Source organism: Acromyrmex echinatior, chromosome 7 (assembly GCF_024713525.1).
Source record: "Acromyrmex echinatior isolate Ae372 chromosome 7, ASM2471352v2, whole genome shotgun sequence".
Taxonomy (NCBI): domain Eukaryota; kingdom Metazoa; phylum Arthropoda; class Insecta; order Hymenoptera; family Formicidae; genus Acromyrmex; species Acromyrmex echinatior.
This window is the reverse complement of record NC_141858.1, coordinates 6,348,160-6,366,247: the sequence shown is the minus strand read 5'-3', so window position 1 is coordinate 6,366,247 and position 18,088 is coordinate 6,348,160. Positions and strand designations below refer to the sequence as shown.

Below are 18,088 nucleotides of genomic sequence, written 5' to 3'. Positions count from 1 at the left end.
TTATATCGTTTTTATTATATAGCTTAAATATCGTTTTTAATCATAAATTTTACATTACTTATCTGCTATATTAAATAAATTTTCTGTATTTGTCTATCGTTTTCGTCATATAGATACTGTTTTGAATCTATTTCTATTTGGTCATGGTTTGTATTAAAATTAATAATATGCTATCATGTTTTTGAATCATAAATTTCAGATAATTCGTTTAAAGTACGTAACATATTTTCTTTATTTCTGTATTTCTGTTATTTTTATTATGACTTAAATGTCGGTTTTAATCAATTATTTTAGTCGTGTGTTTTATCAAAATTAATAATATTCTATCATATCTTTAATCGTAAATTTCAGATTATAAAATTTAAGATTAAATTTCAAATTCTAAAATTTACAAAGCAAAAACACGAAAGAATATTATTAATTTTGATAGAACATGGTCAGATAGAAATTGATTGAAAACGATATCTGAGTTGACGAAAATGATACAGAAGTATAGAAACTCTATCAAATATTTTAGATAAGTAATCTGAAATTTACAATTCAAAAACACGATAGGATGTTATTAATTATTAATTTTCATAAAACGTGACCAGATAGAAATTGTTTAAAGACGATAATTAGCTATATGATGAAAATGATAGAGAAACATAGAAAATTTATATCAGGCAAATAATCTAAAATTTGAGATTAAAAACGATACTTAAAGTATATGATAAAAGTGATATAATATTTATAAGAATCTATGTAACTTAATCCAGAAATGTCTATATATAACACATTGTTTCTACTATCATATGCTAAAGTATCCAGACATGCGATTATAGCTCAGAGTTAGAGCTAAACTATCACCCCGTAGGTCTTAGGTTCGAATCCCGTCGATTCCAATATACGTTTTCAAAAATTGTAAATTTCCGATGCATAATTGTAATTAATAAATTGCATATGAAAATATAAATTAATTCTACCAATGAATAATAGAAAATAATAACTGTATTTTAATTATTATAAAAAGCTTTTTTAAAAAATAATATGAAATTTACGATTAAAACGATACAATACTATTAATTATGATAAAACATGACCAGATAGAAATTGATTGAAAACGATATATAAGCTATATGACAAAAAGGATAGAGAAATATGGAAAATCTATCAGATATTTCAGATAAGTAATCTAAAATTTACGAAACAAAAACACGATTCATCAAATAAAGTTTTTCCCTATCTGATTCTATCGGACTTTTTAAGCAGGGTTTTGGTATTACTAGGTCTAGCTTTTATCGAAAATGTTATCATATATCATATATTTTGCGTTTTACATGTTTGAAAATAATTTACAAAGCATCAAATCTCACCAACTTCTGTATTCTAACATTCATCTTCTTTACTTAATTATCAAATGTCGTTCGTAATTCATCAATTCTTTAAGTGTAACTCATACTAAGTTGATAAAGTACAACGTCACCAGAGATTCGTAAAGTATCCGCGTTCGATGATTCCAGTTTGTGTTTAAATTCGCCGATCATTTTGTTAGCTAGCCATATCGTGTATCCTTCATATTCACAGCGAATTCTATCAAATATATGCATCCGTTATCATGGAAAGTATACCTTTATGGAATGAATTCTTGTAGGAAATATTACAGCATGAAATACAATTTTAATAATGCAACATTATTTTGCAAACTTGAAATATTTTATAAAATGTTTTTTTTTTCTTAAAAGCTTGCAACAACATTCCTATGAACTTTTTTGAAAGATATTTTATAATAATAAATGATTTTGTTAAGACTGTAATGTAATAAATACTAGCTGTAAGTAAAAATATCCAAGCCTATAACGGTCGAAATTAGATCTTTAATGCTTAAAATAATTCAATGTGAATTATATATATATATATATATATATATATATATATATATATATATTATATATGTACATACATATCAAATTTTTAGCTATTTAAATTGCGCGCCGAATTGATTTACCGGACTTACAAACGCAATTAAACTATTGGAATAATGTCACAAATTATATTAAATTGACAAGCAAATAATTAATTTTAATATTCAATCTGGTATCATTAAAAAGACGTTAATGTACTGAAAAACTTTAAATAAATTTATTGCGATAAATATTACTTCGGTCAGGACTTGAACCCGGATCTTTTGTATTCCGTACAAGTGTCCTAAGTCATTAGACCACCGAGGCTTTGAGTGACAGCTTGAGCAAGACCTCGGTAGTTTAATGGCTTATGACGCTGATACGGAATACAAAAGATCCGGGTTCAAGTCCTGGCCGAGGTAATATTTTTCACAATAAATTTATTTAAAGTTTTTTAGCACATTAACATCCTTTTAATATGATATGGAATTGAACATCAAAAGTTGCTTGTCAAATTAATTTAATTTGTGATATTATTCCAGTAGTTTAATTGCGTTTGTAAGTCTGAAAACCAATTCGGCGCTCAGTTTAAATAGCTAAAAATTTTTTATATATATACATGTACAGTATATATATAATTCACATTGAATTATTTTAAGCATTAAAGATCTATCTTTGACTGTTATAGGTTTGAATTCTTATAATTAATATATTTTATAATATTTCTGCAATGATCCTGAAATATTGTAGACATATTTCTGAAACATCAACATTATATTCAAATAATATACTGCAGAAGGTTACTTGTTTTCATAAAAATTTGAATATATACAAAGTATTAAAATATTCTTGCTACTCTTTTTTCCTTTTGAAAATGTGTTATAGAAGTTAGGAAAAAATATTTATTATCAAATGCTAAAATATTTTTAGAATTAGTATCATTTTCCGGATTAAGCCAGAAATAAGTATAATCGAGGTCAACTTTAAAATTTCAAATGAAAATATAATCTAATAATTACTCTATTAGATAAAACTCATTGTTAGTGGTTTTAACATATTTCAGCACTCTTTTGCAATTCAGTTTCTTGTTTTTGTTTGGAATTGCAAATAGATTATAACGCTGTGTCTATTGTTGCAGAAACAGCTGTTTTCGATCTTTTTTTTAAATCATAAGAAATGTTAAAATACTGTATATTTATTTCTTTTTTAAAACTTTATCTAATAATATGTTTCACACAAACTCTTCCTAAAGGCATACAAAAAGAGTTGGCCGACCGCGTGTAAAAATAATTTTTTCGCGTCGGAAGTGCACATACAATTATTTGTATGTAGGTGTTGACTTAAAAAAAAGAGATAAGAAAAGAATCATGAATCGTACTTTATTTTTTAATTTTACATCTTAAGGGGATGTTGGAGCGACGGCAGAACTTAATCAAGGTCGATATTACAGATTTTCATTTCCAATGTATAAGATGCTTACGTCCTTTGAATTAATATGATCATGCAGGAAATTCGATCGATTATCGACATTTTTGTTCGATTTCCTACATTACCACTTTATCAGGGACGAAAACATGTATTAGGCTCGGTCCCACAAATGTAAGATTTATTTTATTTTGGAAAATTTTCCAATTTTAGAATTGAGAAAAAAATAAATCGGAATTGAAGTTAATCTTATATTTGCAAAATCGGGCCTTAGAAATACAGTTGTATTATGTACACATGCAATGTAGGCCGTGTTCCAATATATATCACTAGTACTAAAAGTCTGTAATATACATAAAGTACAGATTTTTAATTAATTAGTTATATCGATACGAAGCCGTAATAGCTTTTTTCTGTCCAATGCCATTTTAGGTTACGATAATATATTATCAATAAATAAATACGACATTGCACATATGATACATAATGTACTCTTTTTGCTTTGTCTAATAAAAACAGATAGATACTAATAGTACTTACATTACTAACATATCGACTTATATATCTAATATAGAAAATTGTATGTATATTATAATAATTCTAACATTGTTATAACATAAAAAAACATTATTAGTGAATATAAATTATATTTTATATGTGTTATAATGTATATACACAATAATGTACTCAAAATGTAATTTTAATATTGCATATATCATTAATTCACTAACATGTTTATATGTCTTCACTAATATGTCAATAATAGAATAATATTTTTTGTGTCATTGTGTGTGTACACATACATTATAATACACATAAAATGTAATTGTAATTCGTATTCATGAATGTCTTTTTATATACAACGTTAGAATTAAATTGTACATATCATTATACACATTATATATTATAATATAAAATTTTAATATTGCATAAAAATGGACATAGAGAATATTTGCATGAATATCCATATATATATATATATATATATGTATATATACATATATATGCACGTGTCCATATATTGACAATAATACATGTTACATCATGATCCTAAAATGATATTGATCATAGGAAAAAGTGATACTATTACTATGTACTGATATTGACTGTGAGTACTGAAAATATGTAACTATAGATTTTCAGTATTGACAGTGTACATTAATATATGGCCCTAACAGCATTTTTCCTGTCATACAATGTCATTTTATCAGGATGTAACATGTAGCTATACATATGAGGGCAAATTAATAAGTACCCGTGTTTCAAGACAGGCGACGTTGCTGATGCAAGTTGGCATTACACTCGTGTGCTACCATCTTTCAAACGACGCTATATAAAATTTCAGAATGATCCATGCAATAGTCTTGATTTGACAGCAATTCGCAGTAAGCGTATTTGATGTTAGTTCAATGAATTCAAACGTGGTCGTTCGTCTGTTTTTGATGAGGAGCGCCCAGGCCGCCCGGCAGACATGGTTACTAAGGAAATCGTTGACAAAATCCACGACATGATTCTCGCTGATCGCCGAACGAAAGTAGCAGAGGCCGTAGACGTGTCGTATGGAACGGCATTAAATATTTTGCGTGATAACTTAAAAATGAAAAAGCTGTCGGCCTGGGTGCCGCAGGACAATGCATCGGCTCACTCTTTCGCAGTTGCCACAGCCAAATTGATCGAATTGCGCTATGAATTGCTGCCGCATCGTCAAATTTCATTACACGTCATGTACAAAGTGCATCAACTGTAAAATTTTAAGCGTATTTGATACTCTTTGACGAAAGTTATACTCAAAAAACCAAAAGGTGATATAATTTTTGCCGGTACTGTATATATATATATATATACACACACACACACACACACACACACACACACACACACACACATACACACATAGATACACACATGTATATATATATATATAGTTATTTTATATATATGCATCAATAATTTACTAAATAAAATGTATGTAAAAGACAGAACAGTTCAATTAAAATAATTATCTTCATTTGTATTCATATGTAAATAATATGGGTTTATGAAGAAATTATTTCAACAAAATTTAAATAACTAATATCATATTTATTTTATTATTTTTTCTCTCAAAAGAAAAAACTTTGATTAGGGTACGTAAGAACATTTATTGATATGGGCCTGAATACGTCGATAATTCAGATCATTTCTATGATTCGAGCGACGCACTTTTCATGATAACGCCGCTGTCGGAATATCGCGGAACTAAAATACTGCTCGGTTTCATGGCTTCACGTTAATTTCACTCGTAATATACAAACGAAATCTTCGGAGACTCTTTCCTCTTATACTAAAACACCTATCTCGTTTCTAAAAGGATTGTTCTTTCAGGTTTTCTGCAATTCGCCAGCTACTTTTTATAAACGCGCAAGATCTGAAACTCTTATATGCAATATATATTGTGACGTGTGACTACAGAAACCGATAACAAAACTGTAAATCTTCAATTTTCTTTCGATTTTCGTATTCAATTGTAACTGGCGAATTGCGTTGTCGATATTTTAATTGCGAGAAGGATTTTTCAATCCATAAATACAATTAAGAGAAAAGAGTCTTTAATAATTAAAACAGCACACTCCAGTATCCCCTTAAAACCAGCAAAAAATAAAGAATAAGTTAATGTACAATATCCATTTTCATTTCTATCAAAATTAGTTTATGCATTATTTCCGTTAATATAGATCAACTTTAATTTCTTATCTTTTATGATATGACACGTTTTTTTCGTCCGTTGGTAAACATGACTATGATGCGCGCGCGCGCATCGTTTAAAGTGGAGGAAATAGTATCGAGATACATGTATGTATGTAGACAAATAAAAAATATAATCTAACGAACGTTTGTGGTGCAATATTATTTCCATTCGATTCAATTTGGAATAAATTTCATAAATAAATTATTGAAATATAACTAAATTGTTTTATAACGATGCGAGTAAGAATATTATTCATTTCATTTCGATGTACTAATTTTTTTTTAAGTCTAGCATTATTATAATAATTTTCGGTTTCTACGAAAAAAAAATAAATAAGAAAACATAGAAATAGAACGATCTCCGAGCGATAGAAAAACTCTCAAAAACTATCCACTCGGGATGCTCTGCGCGATTATTAATTCGCTAGTCGCAGGGTTCGTCTAATCACCGCGAATGAATTAGGAATCAATACAGTCTATCACGTGAGATCGCGGTCAATGACGTGCTTCCGATATGATCTACCTGACATTTATTGTGTTGTAATTGATCCCGAGGAGTGCTTCGAAGACGCGGAACACAGAGCCGAAAAGCACCGTGAAGCGTCGCGGCCAGTCTGAGTAGAGGAGGATCCAATGGCGAAACAAACTATTCATTATTGTAAAGCCCCAGATTTCTGTGTCGGAGGAACGCGCGTATTCATATTATTGTTCTCGTATTCTGTTTCATAAAGTTCAAATTTATCGATTACATTCTAAGAAATAGCAGTGTGAAATGTGTTGGTGTCAAATGAATGTGGATTTAACACTATGGATTTTAAATTTACACTCTCACGGTATTAAATCCATACCATGATGGTGTTGATATAAAGTTTATATTATAAAAACCAGGGATTTCAAATGTACATCACGCTGATGTTAATTTAGCTGATGTTAATTTACCAATATGGGAAGAATTGTACACCGGATGTTAAATCCATACTAGGGGTATGCCCTATTCTGTAACTTTTAACAATGTCGTTATTATTATGTGTCGTTGCGCAGTTTTTTTACCATATGAAATATCTGCGCAACGACACTATAATGATATCGTCACTATCGTTAAAAGTTACGGAATCTAACACTTTTTAGAGTGTAACTATTGTATGTATAAGTTGTGCATGATCGTCACTCTCGATACACACCGCGTTCTGTCTTTTGATAGTTAACGCTCAATTGGACATGTTACGATTAGACACGGAACAATTGGACATCGCACAATTCAACACTGCATAATTCAATACTGCACAATTCGACATTGCACAATGCGATACAATTCACGGATTCAATTGACAACGTACAATTCGATACCGCATAATTTGATACCGCACAATTCTCCGTTTTAAAAACATAAATTATTTTTTCATATAATTTTTGTGTACTTACAGCAAAGAATTTGTGCTTTTAAATAAGAGAATTTGTATTTTAAAACAGAGAATTTATGTTTGCGAGAAGTGTCCAATCGTGCGATATCCAATCACACGGTGCCCAATCATGCGATGTCAAATTGCGCGATGTCGAATTATGTGATGTCCAATAATCATGTATTATTCATTATGTATTATCCAATTGTGCGTGTCAAGTTAAGCGGTGTCTAATCGTAACGTGATCAATCGGGATCCTTGAAAACATTTATCATTTTCGCGCTCGCCAAAATCATAGTCATATCATCGTGTCGTGCAATTGTGTTTTCATTAACATTTGTATCATCAAATTTCAATTATTAGATTCTAGCGTTCCTTATATACTCTCCTCCTTTTTTCAAAAAAGAATCGATAGCGACAAGATTAAATTTCTGTTTATTATTTAATTTTGATGTCAATAATCGTTTGTTAAATATGATTCCCATAACTGTTGAATGGTTACGAAGGCAATTATATCTACACGAATATAAAATTTTTTGTTCTATGTACTGATAATAACAAAGTTGATATTGGAAGAGTAACTTTTTTATAATATAAATATCACGGAATTCCATTCCTATACTGACGGAATGATTATGGGAAGTATCTATACTGGGATTTCAACACAAGGTAAGATCAATAAGTTTTTACGCATGTCAGCGTATCACCAACAAGTATTCATACACGCGTATGCATACACCATGCGTGTACATATATGTGTGTACCCGTGAAATTGTTAAAATTTTGGTTATATGTTATGTTGTGTAATCACAAGCGCGAGTCAGTCTATACTCTATAGATTGAGTTAATGATTTCATGTACATATATTTTGCAATTTGTTTTCAAATTTTCAAGTTTTCAAGCTCGGAAATTTGTTCTTCTTTTTAATACATTACAACTATGCAATTATTCATTGACTGTCTCAAAACACTATAAATCGAAAGAAGAGTATGCAAATAAATTTTGAGAACTGAGGGGAACGAATAGATCTCACATATTTGTACGTATTGTAGAAAATTATCATGAAAATTACGCGGGAAAAAGAATGAAAATGAAAAAAAGTGGAACAGTTAAAACTCCCGGAAATAATTTGCTTAGATAAGCAAATAATTTACTTTCATGTTTTCTTACATATTTTAAGTCATATAGTGTCGATTAAGATATATATTATAATTTAAGTTATATAATCTCGAGTCGAGTACTACAGATAGATACAGAGTAACAAAAATTCCGTCCCTGTATAATACCTTAAGAAATATACTTTCTGTGAAAAAAATATTTGAGATGACAGTTTTAAGGCATAAAAAATTTATTTACTTCTTTTATCTCCTTGTGTTACATTGCCAAGGTTAGGCGAAAGTCATTTTGAATTTCTTAAATGAGATTCATTTTTTATATTTTTGTAACCGTGACCTTGAGACCTTCAAAATGCTGTAATCATTTTCACATTACGTCAGCCATTTCGAAATTATCGAAGTTTTTAATATAAAAACTAACGAAGCAAGCTAACGAAGCAAGATCACAGAAATTAAATTTTTGTGTATATACACCTGTCTTAAGTCCAATCTGCATAAGACACTGATCGTTGCGTTAGCTAATCCAATGCGCCAATTTTAAAAGTGACGCTTCGAGATTGGCTGATGCAATACTTGCGACCTGTGACTCGCGTTCTTATGTAGATCGGAGTTTAGTTGCAAATAGAGAATTCGATTGGACGCACTAGTGCGCACTATTACCTATTAAAGCCATTGTGCATTGATTTAATGTGGGTAGTGAAATGTATAGTATTTTGAATTATAAAATATATAGATTTTACTTAATAGCAAATAAAATATATTGGAGATTTCATAAATTAATCCGTTTTTGTATTTATATTAAACACAATATTTTTACGTCAAGTTGTGTACGACGATTTAATCTGCAATAGTGTACACTGAGTGAATGCAATCGAATTCGCTATAAAGTTCACTGATTAATATGCGTTTATTTACAGTTTCTTTTAAACATTATGTCATAATATCAATGCGTATATGCGTATATAAAATTACGTAAATCATAATAAAAAACAATATAAATATATAATAATATACATTTTATATTAATTAATATACTAAAATTATATTGACTAAATACGTACGATAAAAGTAAGATTCAATTTAAAAAATTCAAGGTAATCTTTGCTTGACCCTAGAGACATAACCGAAGGTTAAACTGATAAAAGGAGTAAATAGAGACATTTTTAAGCTTCAAACTTTCATCTCATATATTTTTTTCATAAAAAAATTATATTTTTTGAGATATTTTGTTGGGCCGGAACTTTGTAAATATCCTATTACAAACGTCGTAACACTGTAATAATAAATGTAAAAATAAATAAATAAAAGTTTAATTAAAACATCACGTTTGATAATGTTTTAATTAAGAAATATAATATTTTCGCGACATGTTTCCGAGCGACATTTCTGACTTCGGAAGAATATTGAGAAAACTGACGAGAAGCGCCTCGTCAGATGGACACGCGGAAACCAGGAGAAGATATAATCGGATTGGAGCATCGATTCGAAGCTCGCTCGCTCACAGTTTGGATTCTCACGAAAACACTCCAAATTCCGTTTATCTAAAGTTTGAGTAACGAGTTGAAGAAAATAATTAAGTAATTGAAGACAAAAGTAAAGTTATGGCGCTAAATTAATAAACTATAAATTAATAAACTATAAATTAATAAACTTTATTAATAAACTATTTTGAGATTTTGAAAAAATGTGCGTAAAGTCTATTCGCTCTGATCGCGATGTCCCTGCGAATCCTAAATTCGTTGCTCTCAGCTCCTTGGCATAATATATTTGATGAAAACTGCAACGATGAAATCCGCAATCGTTATAAAATTTACCTTGGGGACTGGAATAACAGCAGCATTTACAACAAAGCAAGTGGATTTGCAACGGCGAATTGGCAGTCGAGACAAGATCCCCAAACTGAGTCGTTTACATAGCAGCCGAGTAACTCAAAGAGGAAGCATTGATCTATTACAACTGTAACGCAATTAAAGCATTATGCGGCGAGCAACGGCGAATCATCGCAAGCAATATGCGTTTAGCAACATTGATGTAAGTCCGAAACCGAAATTTTTATAGTTATAATTGACTACATGTCAGAGAACGCAAATCGTAGAAACACATCCTTTGTGTCGCAAGTATATAGCGAACAAATCGAGCGAAGAAGCAGAATTAGCTCTTTAAGCCTCATGCATATCGCAGAAGAAGCGATACGAGATATTCACGAAAACCTCTGTAATATGGACGAATATTATTCGGACGATAGTTCATCTGACGCAGAATTTCATTTTAATCACGATGCGGGGAACATTTCTTATAGTAGATTTGGATGACAGATATTTCAAATAAACTTAGATAAACGCTACGAAAAACAATTTGAATGAAATTAGAGACGTACACAGACAAACATCCTCATATATGTTAATTTCATACGAGAATAATTTATTTGATACCGCGAGATAATACACATATGGAAATGTCGAGTATCGGACACGTCGCGCGCAGAGCCAAGTAATAAACAACCAGCAACAGGTGTTGAAATAGACACTGAAATCAATCGATTCAGAGCATTGATAGAACAATCACAAAAACAACCAGAGAACCAAAACGAGCAAGCTGAAAGAAATTATTAGATAAGGTGCAATTACAAGACAGTATAAGCAATATAAGAAATTAGACAATACGAACACGAAGAAAAAAAGGCGAGATCATTAAATATTATATATGAATGGACACTCATAGATATTACAGAAACCAGACGCATAGAGCCATAGGATATTTAAGAATAAAAAAGGCTTGAAATTTAATACCCGAAGACGGTCATTCTTGACAGAAATTATAAAAATTTAATAGCGCAAGTACATATGCAATAGAAAAGATAAACTTCGCTAAAAAAATTCGCGTTATTAGAAAAGATTTTAAATACAAAGAAAAGTTACTGTTAAACTTCCAAACAAGAAGCGATTTCGAACAATTAAAATGAGAGTTAGAGATAAATTATCTCGGGAAAAGAGGAACGTCATACAACTCAAGTAACGCGTTAAAAGAAGTCCGCTAAAAGCGCACATTCATTCGCTCGACGCGTAGATACTTTAACTATACGAGTCGTTAACCGAGAAACGGAATCACACCGTTGAACAAAAGCGTACTATACTAGAGACCATGCAAGATCAGGCTTTATTGAATTTTGAATTAGGATTGTGTAAAGAAAACAAGATGATCGTTCTAAAAAATATAATAGCCTAAAAGAGGCAATTAACGCTGTAAGCGCGAAGGAGTAAAAGAAATAATAGTCCAATTCATAGTAACCGAAATTCAATCGCAATGTCATAAGTGCGGAAAAACGGGACATTACAGTCACACTAGTCGCAAACGGATTTACCTTACCTTAGAATCGAGAACCCAACAGATAAATATTACTTGAAAAATTCTGGACTTATTGTAAAATGATAGGGCATAGGAGAAATGAATGCTAGTCACTGCATGGATGAACAGAAAAGAAACGAACCCATCAATTAAGATAGATTGAATTTGGAATTTGCAAAATCTGACTTCAGATTCAAAATTAGTGAATCAAAAAACGTAGGTAAACAAAGTTTCAAAAAAATCTGCTGAAAAAAGCCTAATTTGGCAGTGAAAGGGTTAAATTCCCTTTGACTTAGGAGTCACACTCACCTTTATCAAGGTGAATGTGACTCCTAAGTCAAAAAGAAAATTCATTTTGTTTCTTGTTTCTTCTAAAAGTGTTACGAGCTTTAACGAGTGTTCATATAGGATTTTACGTCACTTGTGAAATTTGATGCTCACGTGCCTCGTGTCTTTTTAGAAATTTTAGATCATTTTTCCTCGTCGGTATTGTATGCGATTCTTTGCTCTCGCTTCGTTTCTGTCGCCTCGCCTTGACGACGGTATTTACGTGCTTTTTCGTGCTTCTTTTCTAGTAATTGTCTTTTTAATAATATTATTTCTTATTCAGCTCGCACTTATCTAATCAGCTAACGGTTACATACACTTCAGATATGATAATCTATGAGACTTACTTGCTGAACTCGATTTATACTATGTTATGAATATTAGATTGTGAACATTACTATGAAGACTGCTGAAGATGGCTTGAATATAGCCGAAACATTCAGATTTGTATATTATGTAATAGATCAATATATGTGTTTATAATATTTGCCAATTACCGCGTATTAAGGCTCTTAATTGCCCGTTTTTCATTTTATTTTTTATTTGTTTTAATATTTCAAGAGAGACCAATTTGAATTAATCTTTTGTTTAAAAGAAAATGCTCAAAGAGAAGGTTATTCGACGAGTCAATGGAACACGGTCTTACTGATCATTCCAAAAGAAATTGAGACATCTGAAAAGTAAAAAATAAGAATTGTGATAAATTTTTGAAAACTTAACGACGTCACTATAGGCAAATCTTTCTCATTAAATATTACAGACATGCTCGACCAACTAAGAAATGTGAAATATTTTTCAACGTTGGATTTAGCTTCGGGATACTATTAGATCACAATGCATGAGGATCATAAGCACAAAATAGCCTTCTCTACTTGCTATGACCACTATGAGTTCAATCTATGAGAACACCGTTGGATTAAAAAATGCGCCTTTTACTTTTCAATGGCTTATGAATTCAATATTAATAAAGATACAAGGCTTCAAATGCTTTGTATACTTAGATGACATAGTAATATACGGACTTAATTTAAAAGAGCATAATAAAATTAAACGATTAATTGAAGTACTGCAAAGACTATACGAAAATAATTTAAAGCTTCAGCCAGACAAGTGTGAGTTCTTGAAGAAAGAAGTAACATATTTCGGACACATTATTACAAAACAACGAAATTCGATCTGATCCTGCTAGAATAGGCGCTGTAAATAATTTTTCTACTCCAAGGAAAATAGAAAACTTTCGATCTTTCCTCGGATTAGCAGGATATTATAATATATTTATAGAAGACTTTTTTAAAATAATAAAACCTCTTACGAAAAAAGGAGTAAAGTTCGAATAGACAACAAAATGCATTTCAAACATTAAAGAAGAAGTGGACGATCGCGCCACCTGAACCTTACGAATTTTACGCATGAATTTGTAATAACGACGGACGTATCCGATTACGCCATCGGAGCCGAATTGTCGCAAAGTCCTGTCGGTCAAAACCGGCCAATTACTTACGCCAGCAAAATTCTTAACAAAGCCAAATAAAATTATAGCACAACTGATAAAAAAATATTAGCTATAGTTTGCCGCAAAATATTGTAGATCATATTTATATATGGAAAGTTTATATTAGTAATAAAGTTTATATTAGTAATCAATCATATCAGGGATCAATCATTATCGTATGAGGTGCACTTTCAGATTTCTCTATGGTAGAAGAGAGTTGAACTTCCATCATGCATGCAACGCGAACAAACCTTAAGGGGATGCTGGAGCGAAGGCTGAAGTTAATCAAGGTCGATATTACAGGTTTTTATTTCCAATGTATAAGATGCTTACGCTCTCTGAATTAATATCATGCAGGATCATGCAGGAAATTCGATCGATTAATTATCGATATTTTTATTCCGTTTCCTATATTACCATCTCAGCAGGAACGTGTATTAGGGTCGGTTCCACAAATGTAAAATTTATTTTGGAAAATTTTCCAATTTTAGAATTGAGAAAAAAATAACCGTAATTGAAGTTAATCTTATATTTGTAGAATCGGACCTTAGAAATACAGTTGTATTATGTACACATGCAGTGTAGGCCGTGTTCCAATATATACTACCAGTATTAAAAATCTGTAATATACATAAAGTACAGATTTTTAACTTTAATAGTTATATCGAAGCCGTAGTAGCACTTTTTCCTTATGTCCAATGCCATTTTAGGTAATAATAATATAGTATCAATAAATGAATACGACATTGCACATACATAATGTAATTCTTTTTCATGAATATCCATATATATATATAATGCGTATATGCGGATTTATCAGAGAATTCGTAATTTGATTATTTTTTTTAAGATGTTACGTCTGATCATATGCGTTTGACTCTCGTTAGCTTTGATTTATGTTAGTTGTATGTATATTCTGATATTGAAAATATAAAAGCATATATCACTAATATCTATATATTTGATCATAAAAAAACATATCTCTTTTTATTAAACGTAGAAAAAAGAGGATCAGTACACCTTTTTGTTACACGTAACAAAAAGAGATGAAATGGCTACACACGTAGGTGAATATGAATTAGAAATATATTTTATGTTTGTAATGTGTGTACATCATAATGCACATAAATATAATTCTAATATTCACTAATGTGAATATTATAATACTATATTATATCTGCATAAAAAGCTAAGTATGAGTAAGTAGGTATATAAGGCGGGTTCTAAGCCATGGGGCTAGAGGGGAATGCGGGGTGCGGGGAAGTACTTGTAGACGCGGCGGATACCTAACGCGGGGGAAAGAGGGGGAAAGGCTCCTACACAACTTCCTACATAATAGGGGCTCCTTTTTTTGTTATCAAAATTTGACCATGTTTTTCTTTAAAAAGGCATTGATAATAAAGGTTTGAATTTGACCATGACATATTTTTCTTTAAAAATGCATCGATAATAAAGGCTTGCATGTTAGAGAAAGATAGAGCGCGCGTGCTATGAGTGAAGAAAAGATGGAAGAATTAATAGAGTACGAGTTTCTTTTGTATGATACAGTTTTTTCAATTTTTATGGTTTTTCCTGGCGCGTCGAGGCAAAGGATGGGAAGTAAAAGACAATACACATAAAATAAGGCGAACAAAAAATGTTTTATTTACATCTTATTACATCGGTTTTCGTACTTATTAAAAACTAAAGCTAATAGTTCGCAATCGATGAGATGATGTCCATTGAAGGTGTCGCTATCACATATAATGTTCTCAGATGCGATGTTGGAGAATCGCGTATACTTGGTATCTACCGTATCGACGAGTCGAGTTAATCGTTCGAACGTTACATCGATACACCCGTTAAAGTCAAACATACGGCGTAGCGTCATTTCGGTCATCATAATGCGTACGGATGAAGAATCGAGACGTATGACCGTAGCATAGTTCAACATGAAAACACTGACGATTAGCGGTCCAACGCTTATAAAATTATCCTTGTATTCGTTTCGAAACAGCTTGTAAATATTTCCTCGCTGCTCGTAGAGGCTCTTCCACGTTTCGAGAGATAGCGATAGTTCGTGTCCGCGATGATCTCCAAGGACGATCTCCACGTAACTCGGTGGGCCAACGTTGATTCCAATTTCCAAAAATTTGTAGCCCGTATTCGTCAGATCATAACGTCTGCTCAGTAAACGCACCGCATGATGTTCCGTACTGTGTACATACATAATGTTAAAAAATCTTTCTTTTGTGTATAGAACGTTGAAACTTACATGTTATATTCCTTCTTCACATCGTACGATGCATTGCTCTCTTCAGCATACATTTTTTCAGCCGTTCGTACAAGCGGGTATCGTAAACTGATTGCATCCGTGTAAATGGTAATACTTCTGGAATCGATAAGAGAAGACAGGTCCTCCCCCCCCCCATTTCCAAGAATTTCGAACATGTTGCGACACGTTTTATCAAGTCTTTCTACGTATTTTCTTTGTCACGAATTTATACATACGTTTATACATACGTTTATACATACGTACATACGTTTATACATACGTTTATACACACATACATACGTTTATACATACGTTTATACACGTACATACGTACATACATACGTACATACGTACCTACATTTATACATACGTTTATACATACGTTTATACATACGTTTATACATACGTTTATACATACGTTTATACATACGTTTATACATACGTACATACGTTTATACACACATACATACGTTTATACATACGTACATACGTTTATATATACGTACATACATACATACGTTTATACATACATACGTTTATACATACGTACATACGTTTATACATACGTTTATACATACGTACATACGTTTATACATACGTTTATACGCACATACGTACGTTTATACATACGTTTATACATTACAAAGGAAGGAAAAGGAAATACATAATAAATACGTTAACGTATTTTTATTTAAAAAATTCTTTTGCAACCACCAGTTATATATTTTCAATACATTTTGTAACGCGCAATTCTTAACATGTTGTCCACATCGTATAATATTAACGTAACATCTAGATTAGATAAAGATTCCATGTGTTCTGTCGTAAACTGCATCCAGGGTCTCAATGTACATGCGTTCTCGCTCATCATCCAGAAGCAAGTTCCGCAGCCACGTTCGTTTCTCGCGTCCCTTGACATACACGACAGCATCAATAAATTTTAATTTCATCAATTAAGTAAAAAAAATCCTATATTCGATCAAAGCTGATCTTATTCCCTAAATATTTCGGTTTGAATTTATATACATACGTACATAGACAATTCTATAAGCCACGCAATAAAGTCCTTTTCAGTCTTGAAACGCAATCATGGATGGAACTACAGTGGTATTATAAAATTATGAGTAGCATATCTATATATATTCTAAGCCATGGGGCAAGCCGCGGGGTGAGGGGCCGGGGGGAAAACTGGGCGAGAGGGATATTGTGGTGCGGGGGGGCAGCCAATGAGCGAGCTGCTATGGCCTCCCACCATCTCTCGCCGTTTTCCTCCCCGGCCCCCGTTCCCACGGGCGCATGTGTGTGTGAGCTGGTGACGTCACGGCGTGACGCGTCGCGACGACGACGATCCGGCGAGCTTGAGAGCGGGCGAGCGACTGAGGGAATTCGCGCGTTTTTCTTCCCGCGTGCGTGCCGTCGCTCTCACTCGCACCAACGGGTTTCTCACTCGCTGTAAATATAATATAATATAATAATGTAGTCTTATCTCCTTTAAAGATCCTCCATTTTTACCGTCGCTCTCGCTCGCACCAACGTTACGTTTCGTTTGTCGCTCTCGCTCGCACCAACGTTTTCGTTGCGTTGTTAGTTTAATAAACAAAAAAAGTAATAAAAAAAAGGATAGCGAAATCCGTCACGCAGTTTTTTACATATGTTTCTTCCCCTGTCGCTCTCGCTCGTACCAACGCGTTTCTCACTCACTGTAAATATAATATAATATTATAATATAATCTTACCTCCTTTAAGATACGGATTGTAGTTCTCGCTCCCATCAAGTTGCTCTCGCTCGCACCAACGTTTAAATTTTTTCACCGCATCCTTAAAAAGCGTGTTCGTTAAAATCACTAACGTAACCAGAATCGTTGGAATTTTCATCTACGTTAAAATCAATTTCCTCGAACATTTCGTCTATAATATTTTCGAATTGTTCCGCGTTCACGTTTCTAATATAATTGACTACGGCGTCAATGTTCGCACGGTCCGCCATACTTTTTTTATCAATTTCGACCAAATTACGAATGAAGAAACATAAGCTCACACGTTCTTTTCATTACTAACGTTCGTTTAGTGCGAGTAATTATATATATCGTACGAGTCCACATCCGTTTCCGTCTTCCTAT

At 32.0% G+C, this 18,088-nt stretch overlaps 1 long non-coding RNA gene across 1 annotated transcript; it reads right to left on the bottom strand.

Annotated features, from left to right (window-relative positions):
• Positions 1–2,687: 2,687 nt before the first annotated feature.
• Positions 2,688–17,644, bottom strand: LOC147909093 (uncharacterized). Its single transcript, XR_015545781.1, has 2 exons — positions 17,003–17,644; positions 2,688–16,879 (listed from the first exon to the last, which is right to left on the bottom strand). It is a non-coding gene; the product is annotated as an uncharacterized LOC147909093 (long non-coding RNA).
• Between the last annotated feature and the right edge of the window lie 444 nt (positions 17,645–18,088).